The sequence below is a fragment of the Cotesia glomerata genome, linkage group LG8 (genome assembly GCF_020080835.1).
Source record: "Cotesia glomerata isolate CgM1 linkage group LG8, MPM_Cglom_v2.3, whole genome shotgun sequence".
Lineage (NCBI taxonomy): Eukaryota > Metazoa > Arthropoda > Insecta > Hymenoptera > Braconidae > Cotesia > Cotesia glomerata.
In genome coordinates this window covers 20219396-20232377 of record NC_058165.1, presented here as the reverse complement: position 1 = coordinate 20232377, position 12982 = coordinate 20219396, and the positions used below count along the sequence as shown (strand labels likewise).

The 12982-nt window shown below is 26.6% G+C and overlaps 1 long non-coding RNA gene across 1 annotated transcript; it reads right to left on the bottom strand.

The window, feature by feature from the left end:
• Positions 1-12216: 12216 nt before the first annotated feature.
• LOC123270758 lies at positions 12217-12548 on the bottom strand. Its single transcript, XR_006510692.1, has 2 exons — positions 12458-12548; positions 12217-12306 (listed from the first exon to the last, which is right to left on the bottom strand). It is a non-coding gene; the product is annotated as an uncharacterized LOC123270758 (long non-coding RNA).
• Positions 12549-12982: the final 434 nt, after the last annotated feature.

Genomic DNA, 12982 nt, shown 5'->3' with positions numbered 1-12982 from the left:
TCACAAGATATTTGTTAAAACGGCCTGTACTTCTTAACTATTGACGTTTTCAAAGATATAAGCTCATCCTGATATTACACTCATCAAGAGCTTTTATTTGAGTACCCACTTGCATTTTTGGTATATTTTTCATGTATACATATATGTAATGTATATAAATATATAAATATATAAAGAACTGATGTGGGTACTCAAATGAAAGGTCTCGTTGAGTGTAACATCGGGGTGAGCTTATATCTTTAAAAATGTCAATAGTTCACAAGATACAGGGTCATTTCTTAATTATTGACGTTTTTAAAGATATAAGCTCATCCCGATGTTACATTCATCAAGAGCTTTCATTTGAGTACCCACATGCATTTTGATATATTTTTCATATATACATATATATAATATATATAAATATATGAAAAATTCATGTGGGTACTCAAATGAAAGGTCTCGATGAGTGTAACATCGGGGTGAGCTTATATCTTTAAAAATGTCAATAGTTCACAAGATACAAGGTCATTTCTTAATTATGTGTCTAGAGATAAAGCATTTTTGAATGCAGCCTAAATACTTATCATCATAAATTGACTATTGGTGAGAATGATATTAAACCTTGAAAAGACACAAATTCAAGTCAAGACCTTTGCAATGATACTAAATTTTACTAAAAAAACCAATTTTATCATATGACTATTCTGGACACAAAATTTTTCTTATTCTCTTAAGAATAATAATAATAATAATTTTGTGCGAAGTTGAAAAATTTGATTTTTAAGCTGCAAAATAAAAAATTTGATTTTGGCACTGAATTTTATACATTTAATACATATATTCATATGTTATTGTTCATGTGTATAACACAATATAATATAACTTATAATATAAGATATTTCATCACGACATCTGCGTGGTCTTATATCACGTTCTGTGACCTGGAGGTAAACGTCGTCCTCCTGGTATGTATATATCTATATATACAAGTGAAGCGTGTACTGAAGCAAGTAAAGAGACAAAGAAGATTTTATACCGACGGGAAGCTGCGACAAAGAAGGAGAGCGGTGAAGTGAGGCCGAAGCCAGAGCAAGAGGAAGGATGATATAAAAGTAAAAATAAAAATAAAAAGAATAAGAGTGTGGTGAAGGGCTCGAGAGGGACATAAAAACGTATCCGCAGCAAAACGATCATAAAATATTATATGATATCATCTTCTCGTGGCCCAACCGTTCTCCGGTTTAGCTTTGTCTCCGTTTCATCTGAGTTGTGGACTCTTATTGTTTCCACCGTTTATTTTTTTTTTTTTTTTTCAGTATAAAGTTTGGTATTTTTAATTTAGACTTTTATATTTTTTGACAATCTTGGATTTTAAGCGTAATTATAGAGTTTCTTCTGAAGATTGAACTTGGATACTTTTTTTGTAATCGAGAATTTTTGTTTTTATTTTTTTTTTTAAGTATTTGCAATAAAGAATTCAAATTTAGCGCAATTTAAGATTAAGAAAATTTTTTTAGACAAGATTAGGCTTTTAACGGTCCACAGAAAGAAAAATCCGAACAAAAACAGTTTCACTGTAAAAAAATCGCGCCAAGTCCACGTTCATAAGACTATTAAGAAAAAAAATTTTTATTTCTTTACAAAAAGATATAAAATAAAAAATTAAAAAATCAAAGTAACCGATATGGTTGTATATGATTTTTGGAAATTAAAAAAATTTTGTTGTAAATTTAAAAATTAAAAGAAACAATTTTGGAACGTATTTAGTGTGCGTGGTTACGAAATATTTCACTTTTTATGAAATTCCTAAAATCTATCTACTAGGACTTTTAAAAAAAATTGAAGTACACAATGACGCACACCAAGTACGTTCCAAAATTGTTTCTTTTAATTTTTAAATTTACAACAAAACTTTTTTTAATGTCCAAAAATCATATACAACCATATCGGTTACTTTGATTTTTAATTTTTTATTTTATATTTTTTTGTAAAGAAATAAAAAATTTTTTTCTTAATAGTCTTCTGAACGTGGACTTGGCGTGATTTTTTACAGTGAAACTGTTTTTGTTCGGATTTCAGTATTTTTGTAATTATAATAAAAATTTGCAATTGGTACCAACTTAAATCTCAAGTTGGCTGCATTTTTATAGCAAACTATCCCCTTTGAAGCTACAGTTTATGTAAAAATAATTGCAGCGCACCCTGGCGGGTGTAGATACAAGCTGTGAAATTTATTTTAGTAGATTTCATAGAAATCTAACTATTGCATTGGTCCTCATGACGGAACTTTTGAAAAATTTTGCTATATTTCGACTCAGCTCGTCAAGCGAATTCAGAAAATGCATATGGTTCAAAAGTTTATATATGTATGTATTTATATATATATATATATATATATATATATATATATATATATATATATATGTATGTATTTATATATATATGGGATATAACGCGGCTTGTCAGGACGATAGCGTCGCCAATTTACAACGGATCTCTACCAAACTCAACATACTTATTCTACAGATAAATACCAAAGTCAAGTTCGAAGATGAGCTTAATCGGTCAAGTAATTTAGAAATACCAGGATTTCAAAATTTTGAAAATCATAAAAATTCATATTTCTTCACTTTCGAACTCGAATAACTTTTGAATGGGATAACTTATTGCAATTCTGTAAATTGCATCCGAAAGCTCTTTAAATAAGCTTTAATGTGAATACCATGTCATATGTGTAGTCTCAAAATTATACCCTATTCCCCTATGCCAATTATGAAATTTGCTATTGGACTGGTTTTAGTATTTGTCCGTCGATATATATGTTTGTCGATTTCATATAAGTTTAAATCCTTAGTTCTGTATACAATCTTCGTTATATTTTTTCTATTCATGATGAAATCTACTTCCATTTCGGCTGCCGAATGGTCTTTTTAACTGTAGTTTCCCATCTATTGGACTATTACCATGCATTCTCAAATTACTTAGTCTGTGGCATGTCACTTTTTACATCGAAAAAGTCAGGATCGAAATTTTTGAGCTTGCTATAGTTTGTGCTGATAAAATTTAATAATTTCAAGTAGATTAATTGTTATAATTGAATATAATTAATTGATATCAGTAAAATAAAGTATGAATTACTGTTATAATATAAAAATTTAGGAACAAGATGTACCGTAGAATTAAATAAAATTTTGCAACCTCGAAATACCGTTCTGCTTACAGTAAACACACTCGGTAGTCTGGCGCTCCGTTTACAACGGATTTGAACGGAACTTGGCGCCAGATTCTACCGAATCTGTGGATTTCTTGACTGGAGAACAAAATTCTTGGCTCAAGAAAATTTGTCGGGTGCCTGAAGGAAGACCGAAGTTATGTTGGCCGAAGTAAAAATCTTTCTTTAAATTCTATTCTTGGTCGAAGTCATTTTTTTTTAATTCTATCATTAATACTTTATTGAAATTTTTATATTTGATCAAGATTTTTAGATACTTTAGGGAAGCAGCGCCACCTACTTCAGCTGAGAAAAAAATTTTCTCACCTTGAGAAAATTTTTCTCGAGAATATTTGATTCCCATTTTATATTATTTTACCGTGCAATTATACATATTGAATGAAAAAAAATGATGAAATATTATTTGATCTCATTTGACATGTTAATCAATAAAATATTTACATTTAATTTTTTGGAGCAAGAGAGAAATTTTCTCAAGACAAGAAAATTTACTTCTATCAAGAACTAAATTTTTTGTAGCTTCGAGGCTGAATTTTCTCAAAACAACAAGATTTTCTTGACTTAAATAAATTTTCTTAGATCAAGATACGTATTTCTTAAAGCAAGAGAATTAATTTTTAGAATAAGTGAAATTTCTCGTCAAAAAAAATTTTTTTTTTCTCAAGAAAATAATAAGGAAGAAAAATATTTTCTTGGCTCAACTGAACTTTTTTTTCTGTGTAGGAGGATTTAGTACGGAGTGCTAAACTAATTTACACTGAGAGAAAAGTGCATAGTTAACTGAATCATAGCATCACAATTACGAAAATATAGTTTTCTGAACTTTTTTTTTGTAATAATTTAAAGTTATCAGGAACGTGGACCAAGGGTAAAAACAAATGTTACGTTTTCAAATGTTGCAACGTTTCGTTGTTATTTACAACTTCTTCAGGCAAGATTTGAGGTTAACATTTATGTAATAACAATAATCTTCTGAAACACTTCATCGTTAATTAAAGTTATAAATGAAGGAAAAACTACTTAATATAATACAGTATTACTAACAAATTTAAGAGTCAGTATAACAGTTGCTTGGCTGATAAATGTTATACACAGAAAGAATGGTTCACTTGAACCAAGAAAATATTTTTCTTGCTAATTATTTTCTTGGGCGAAAAAAATTTTTTTTGACACAAGAAATTTCACTTATCCCAACAAAATCAATTCTCTTGCTTCAAGAAATACGTATCTTGATCCAAGACAATTTATTTGAATCAAGAAAATTTTCTTGTTTTGAGAAAATTTTTCTCTTGTTCCAAAATTAAGTTCTTGACAGAAGTAAATTTTCTTGTCTTGAGAAAATTTTCTCTTGCTCCAAAAATTAAATATCTCGATAATAAATTTTCATTAATATTTTTATTGACAAAACATGTCAAATGGGAAGATCAAATAATATTGAACCATTTTCTTTTCATTCAATATGTACAATTGCGTGCTAAAATAATCTAAAATGGGTATCAAATATTAAAAGAGAAAAATTTTCTCAAGGTGAGAAAATTTTTTTCTCAACTGAAGTAGGTGGCGCTGCTTCCCTAAAGTATCTGAAAATCTTGATCCAATATAAAATTTATTGTATCAATTATTTATAATAATTTGAATTAAGAAAAATTACTTCTACCAAGAATAGAATTTCAAGAAAAATTTTGCTTCGGCCAAGACAACTTCGGTCTTCCTTCGGGCACCTGAAAATTTACTTGAGCCAAGAATTTTATTCTTCAGTCAAGAAATCTTTTTTCTGTGTACTTGATATTTAATATATTTAAAGATAATTTCGGGTGTCAATATTTAGACCCCCGTCAATAATTGGGGCTTTTACCTTACCTTATATTTTTACATAAAATTATTTATTTTGAGTAAAAAAGTTAAGTTATACGGTAAAATTAGTTAAAAAATTAATTTGTTTAATACCAATAAACGATTTATTGCGTAGCAATAAATCATTTGATAAATACTACTTAATATTAATTTTGTGGAAATAAACCCGTGTAAAAAAAAATTGTCCCAAAAATGTCCCAAGCGTGGGACATCCAAACGTGACACAATTTGGGACATTTTTGGGACAATTTTGGGACATCTAAAAAAAAAATTAAAAATTTAAAAATAGTGCGTTTAAGTAATTTTTCGTCGATTTTAGGTATTTTTTTGAAGATTTTCAGAAGACTTCACAATTTTACAACAATTTCAAACGGTTTTTAAATGATTTTGAAGAAGATAATTTATTTTTGCACAGCTGTAGATTTGTCTAGAAATTAATGAATGAAACATTTATTGAACATTTTTGGGACAATTTTAGGACATTTTTGGAACATTTTTTTAATATTTTTAGGACAATTTTGAACGTTTTTCAAATAATTAAAAAAAAAAAAACAATTTATTTTTGCACGGTTGTAGATTAGTCCTAAAATTAATAGATGAAAAATTTTAGGACATTTATGGGACAACTTGAGGACATTTTTGGGACAACTTTAGGACATTTTTCGGACAACTTTAGGACATTTTTCGGACAACTTTGGGACATTTTTATGACATTTTTGGGACAGTTCTGTAATGTTTCTACAACAAACTTTGAACATTTTTAGAACTATTTCACGACACTTTTGACCGATTTCAAGAAAGATAATTTATTTTTGCACGCTTGTAGATCTGTACTAAAATTAATAGATGAAAAATTTTAGGACATTTTTGGGACAACTTTAGGACATTTTTGGGACAATTTTAGGACATTTTTGGGACAACTTTAGGACATTTTTGGGACAATTTTAGGACATTTTTGGGACAATTTTAGGACATTTTTGGGACAACATTAGGACATTTTCGGGACATTTTTGGGACAATTCTGTAATGTTTCTACAACGAAATTCGAAAATTTTTAGAACTTTTTCACGACGTTTTTTTTTTTAATTATTTGAAAAACGTTCAAAATTGTCCTAAAAATATTCAGAAAATGTCCTAAAGTTGTCCCAAAAATGTCCTAAAATTGTCCCAAAAATGTCCTAAAATTTTTCATCTATTAATTTGAGGACAAATCTACAACCGTGCAAAAATAAATTGTTTTTTTTTTTTAATTATTTGAAAAATGTTCAAAATTGTCCTAAAAATATAAAAAAAAATGTTCCAAAAATGTCCTAAAATTGTCCCAAAAATGTCCTAAAATTGTCCCAAAAATGTTCAATAAATGTTTCATCCATTAATTTCTAAACAAATCTACAGCTGTGCAAAAATAAATTATCTTCTTCAAAATCATTTAAAAACCGTTTAAAATTGTAGTAAAATTGTCATGAAATTGTGAAGTCTTCTGAAAATCTTCAAAAAAATACCTAAAATCGACGAAAAATTACTTAAACGCACTATTTTAAAATTTTTAATTTTTTTTTGAGATGTCCCAAAATTGTCCCAAAAATGTCCCAAATTGTGTCACGTTTGGATGTCCCACGCTTGGGACATTTTTGGGACAATTTTTTTTTACTCGGGAATGGGCTTTAATAAATGATTTAGTAACTATTAATAATTATTTAGTAATTAAAGGATTGTTACAAAATCATTTAGTAACTATTACTAAATCTTATTAAATAGAACAAAATTCTTTTATCAATGCAGGACAAAAAAATCTATGACTCAGTTTAATTTTCAAACTTTTTCTAAACAAAAAAGCGGATTTATGGATTTTGTAGACAAGAGACCGAGAATAACATGAAACATGACGTTAATCTTTTTGCTATTTTGCAGAAGATCTCCCGATTGTTTTTGCAAGCCCGTATTGTATCGCATCTAAAAAGAGCGACACGCAATTACACGCAAGTGAAGCGTAACATGACTAAGACCTAGACATAGCAAAAAATTCTAAGGTTAGAGTTTTAGAACTGGTATCTTCTTTTTTAGAAATGCAAATTTGTAAAAAAAAACGTATAAATAAATAAATAAATAAATAAATAAACACTGAGGAGTATAAAAGAATAACACAATAGACGGGTGAAAGAAGGCTAAAGGCTGAAAGAGCAGGACCAGGCATTGACTGATTGGTCTATGTAAATTCGTAATGACATCTGATGAATAAGTGACGTCATGCTGCGCCGAAAATGAAAGTGGTCTTGATGAATCTGAATTATAAACTGCTTCTCGATCTTAAGCACACCGTCGATTTACTGATGGGAGAAGGGTCCAACCCCTTAAGCTATTTATCAGTATTTACCGTGAGAAAATTTATCGATTATTATTAAAAAAAAAAACTAATAATAATAACTAGCAACCTGCAGTCACTACGTGACTGCAGATTTACGAATTATGAATAAGAAATCCTTAATAATTTTTTTATAATCACACCAATAATTCGGGGACTTTTTAAATAAATTTTAAAAATAATAGTGCTATCACAGGATCAATTACAAATAATTTAATGGACAAACATGACCGAATAAATTTATAGAACCAAAAAACTATTAAAAACTCCTCCAAAAATTTGAAATAACAAATTTTCTAAAAAATATATAAAACCTAGGCACTATTTCTTATCTCGACCTTTCTGATGATACCAAATTAAACTATAAAAATTCCTTTAAAAATGATAATAAGCTCGTCACAAAATTTTCCTTTCTCTCTCAATTATTTAAATCATAAATAACTATCGCTAAAAAATATCAAACCGAATTTACGATAAAGATATATCCGTTACTAAATTTTTCTTAGTCTCTTAATTATATAAATTTATTTTTGACATATAACCACATTGACGTGTAAAAAACAAAATAAATAAATAAACAAATTTTGTTTATCGCTAAATTCGAATCTATTTATAACTACTTCGAAAATTTATTATAATAAATAAACTATTTTAGAAAAGCATATGAAACATTGAAAAGGCACAACTTCAGGTCAATACCTTTCCAACGATACCAAATTTAACCATACCCGAGAAAAAATGATTATATATAATTATATAAATTTATATATAAATTGGTTATATATGATTATATATGAAAAATGGCCAAATATAATCATATCTAATTATATATAACAATATTTAATTATATATTTATTACATCTAATTAATTATTGGGTTAATTTTATGGATAGAATATTTAATATGGTCCTACGCAATTCTGTGTAACCAATTAAAATGCAAAAAAAATATCTAGATATAATTTTATAGCTATAACACCAGCGGTCACCCATCCAACTATTAACCCTGCTCAATGCTGCTTAACTTTGGTGATCTCCGTGCGTCTTGAAGTGTCTGTCTGCTGTGCTGCTGTCTTAGATAATAATGATTCTATGATCTACATAATGTATCATATGAGTTTATCATAAATGGAATATAAAAATTGATTTTAATATATATTTGGATAGTCATTATTCATAATTTATTTATTTTACCGAATTTCATTATAATATAACACTTATTTAAATGATAAAATAAATAATGATTTTACTATTAGGTAATAGCAGAGCAGACCAAAACATCTCATAGGAAATGTAACAAATTTTGTATTTCAGAATTATTTAAACCTAATTATAAACATCATTTTACACTTTTCGTGATTACCAAAAAAATTTTTTTCAAAGAAAAAATTTTATGTCTGTTAATTATATATAAGCATATATAATTATATATACTTATATATAATTATATATGGGACTATATACAATCTTGCATGGCTGTATATTGCTCCATATATAGTCATATATAATTGTATATGATTATATATAACCTCATATACAATTCCATATATCATCATGTACGATTCTATATAATTCTATATACTTATATATAATTGTATATGTAACTATATATAATCCTGCATGGTTGTATATTGCTCCATATATAGTCATATATAATTATATATGATTATATATAACCTCATATACAATTCCATATATAATCATGTATGATTCTATATAATTCTATATACTTATATATAATTGTATATGTAACTATATATAATCCTGCATGGTTGTATATTGCTCCATATATAGTCATATATAATTATATATGATTATATATAACCTCATATACAATTCCATATATAATCATGTACGATTATATATAATTCTATATACTTATATATAATTGTATATGGAACTATATATAATCCTGTGTGGTTGTATATTGCTCCATATATAGTCATATATAATATATATGATTATATATGACCTCATATACAATTCCATATATAATCATGTATGATTATATATAACTATATATAATTATATATGGAACTATATAATCTTGCTTGGCTGTATACGCCTCCATATATAGTCATATATAATTATATATGACCTCATATACAATTCCATTTATAATCATGCATGATTATATATAACTATATATAATTATATATGGAACTATATAATCCTGCATGGTTGTATATTGCTCCATATATAGTCACATATAATTATATATGATTATATATAACCTCATATACAATTCCATATATAATCATGTACGATTATATATAATTCTATATACTTATATATAATTGTATATGGAACTATATATAATCCTGCATGGTTGTATATTGCTCCATATATAGTCATATATAATTATATATGATTATATATAACCTCACATACAATTCCATATATAATCATGTATGATTATATATAATTATGTATGATCATATATAATTGTATATAATTATATAAGTGATTCCATATATAATCATATATGATTATATATAATCATGTATGATTATATAGAAACATTTTTTCTCGGGATATAAACCCATTTTATTATATAAATACACTGGCCACAAAATTTCGCTTATTCTCTTAATAATATAGATGAGCAACCTGCAGTCAATTAAGACTACCGAGATTTACGAATTATGAATAAGGAAACTTTAATGATTTTTTTATATTAATCACACTAATAGTTTGGGTACTTTTTAAATAAATTTTAAAAATAATAGTGCTATCACAGGATCAATTACAAATAATTTAATGGACAAACATGACCGAATAAATTTATAGAACCAAAAAACTATTAAAAACTCCTCCAAAAATTTGAAATAACAAATTTTCTAAAAAATATATAAAACCTAGGCACTAATTCTTATCTCTTTCTTTCTGATGATACCAAATTAAACTATAAAAATTCCTTTAAAAATGATAATAAGCTCGTCACAAAATTTTCCTTTCTCTCTCAATTATTTAAATCATAAATAACTATCGCTAAAAAATATCAAACCGAATTTACGATAAAGATATACCCGTTACTAAATTTTTCTTAGTCTCTTAATTATATAAATTTATTTTTGACATATAACCACATTGACGTGTACAAAACAAAATAAATAAATAAACAAATTTTGTTTATCGCTAAATTCGAATCTATTTATAACTACTTCGAAAATTTGTTATAATAAATAAACTATTTTAGAAAAGCATATGAAACATTGAAAAGGCACAACTTCAGGTCAAGACCTTTCCAACGATACCAAATTTTACTATAAAAACCCATTTTATTATATAAATACACTGGCCACAAAATTTCGCTTATTCTCTTAATAATATAAGGTAAAAGCCCCAATTATTGACTCTATAAGAGACAAAGTTATGATTTCATTTTTTTTAAGCAATCAAATATAAATATCGATGAATTTTGTTTGCGGTAATGTCTTCAGTAATGTTTTAACTAATCAATTTCTTTTTTTAAAATGATAATCAGTGATATTTACTAATTAATTTTAAATAATTAAATATATGATCTGGATACACCAATTATTGACGGGTTAAAAAACTGATTGATCTAATTATTGACGTACCGTAACCCCAATTATTGACGCCCCTACTGCACATGCGTCGAATCATTTGGTTATATTGTTATTTATCAAAAACTTGATATAAAGTAATCAATATTATTAAAGTTAATTAATAATAATTTCTATGAATGAATAATTATTATGAAAAATATAATAATTTATTTAAAAACTTATTTAACACTAAAACACGCCGAGTTTTTTGACAGTTAAAAGCCTTGAATATAATCGCGTATATAACGTATTTTATACTTAAAAAAAAAAGGCGTCATAGCGCTGTCGACTGGCTGTCAATATGGGATTCACCATAAAAATTATGAACTAGTTATTGACTCCCATTATTTAAATATCATAAAGCATACAATTAATTTCGATTATTTAATTTTATAAATATTTCATATATTGTTAATTAAAAAAAAAAAATAGATCATATAATTACATGAAAAAATTAATTTAAACTCGGCAGTTAAAAAAAATGCTTTTCTAACCAAAGTTGTTAAGAAAATAGACGCTCGTAAGCTGATTTGATGAACTGGTGCTAACTTTATTTTTTTTTTAATAATTAATATTTAATATTTTGAACTGAATGTGATTTTTTTCAATTTTTTAATTAATTAGAATTTAATAAAAATTTATTTGATCGTTATTCTTATTACAGATAATTTAATATATTTAATAATAATTTAGGGTGTCAATATTTAGACCCCCGTCAATAATTGGGGCTTTTACCTTAGATAACTTAGTGTCTCTAAAATTATTATTTAAGATATTTTCATGACCGATTGTATATATATAATGAAAGTTTCATGCCATCTTGGTCAAATGACTAGTGGATCTAATTCAAGCCGAGAGATGGACACTTCCATCTTCCCTATTGGTCGAGAGACATCCTCTCTGTACATAAGTTCGATGGAAATCCATCAAACTTGAATACTAGTAAAGCTGGAAGCTTGTAGTATCTATTGGAGTAACTGGTAGAGCTCCTGACATGTTATCAGGGAGATCCAGGTTCGATTCCTGGCTTGGCAACCAACTCCATTTATTTTTTCAAAGTTGGTCTTTACTCTCGTTCAAATTTCTTTCATTTCTTTCTTTTTAATTAACATCTTTATTACTCGAATAGATACTACAAGCTTCCAGCTTTACTAGTATTCAAGTTTGATGGATTTCCATCGAACTTATGTACAGAGAGGATGTGTCTCTCGACCAATTCGCTCTGAGTGAAGCCATGGTAGGGGAAATGAAATCGACTGAAGCGTTCGCAGTGGTTACTTTCGGAGTTACGGGAGGCTATTATTCCTAAAATTGTAAGTAAGTACACGTGGAAGTATTTATTTTGTTTTAATTTTAATAAATTAAAAAAAAATGAGACACCAGAGTTGTTGTGTCTTAAAAATACCAAGCAGAAATATTAACTGCATTCGTTTTTATTTTTTATCATTATACGTACTTGTTGTTGATTCGTTTAACTAAAAAACAAAACTGCAATTATTACACTGATAAAAGGATTTATTAACTATTAATAATTTAATTTATTTGAAGACAATTATTTAATTTATTAAACTTTAATAAATATTTTTTAACATTCAATAAATATTTATTTGGTAGGAAAGTACATTTATTAATAGTTAATAACTATTTATTAATAGTTAACGAATATTTATTAACAGTTAATAAATATTTTGTTGAGTGAATTTGTTTTGCTTGTAATATCATATGATATGAAGATTTCTTATAAACAAAAATCATTTTTATAAATTATTTGTATTAATTATATTACATTATAATAACGTTTATTGTAAAATACCGAATTCTATCATAGTTCATAATTATCTTTTGTATTTATAAATATTAAAAAGGTTAATTTATTTAGTGAATTGAATTATTATCATGTATTCCAGCTATAGGATTATAAAAGTGTCAGAAGAAAATGCTATTTTTTGCTTTTTGATTTTAAATAAATATTTGCTAACAG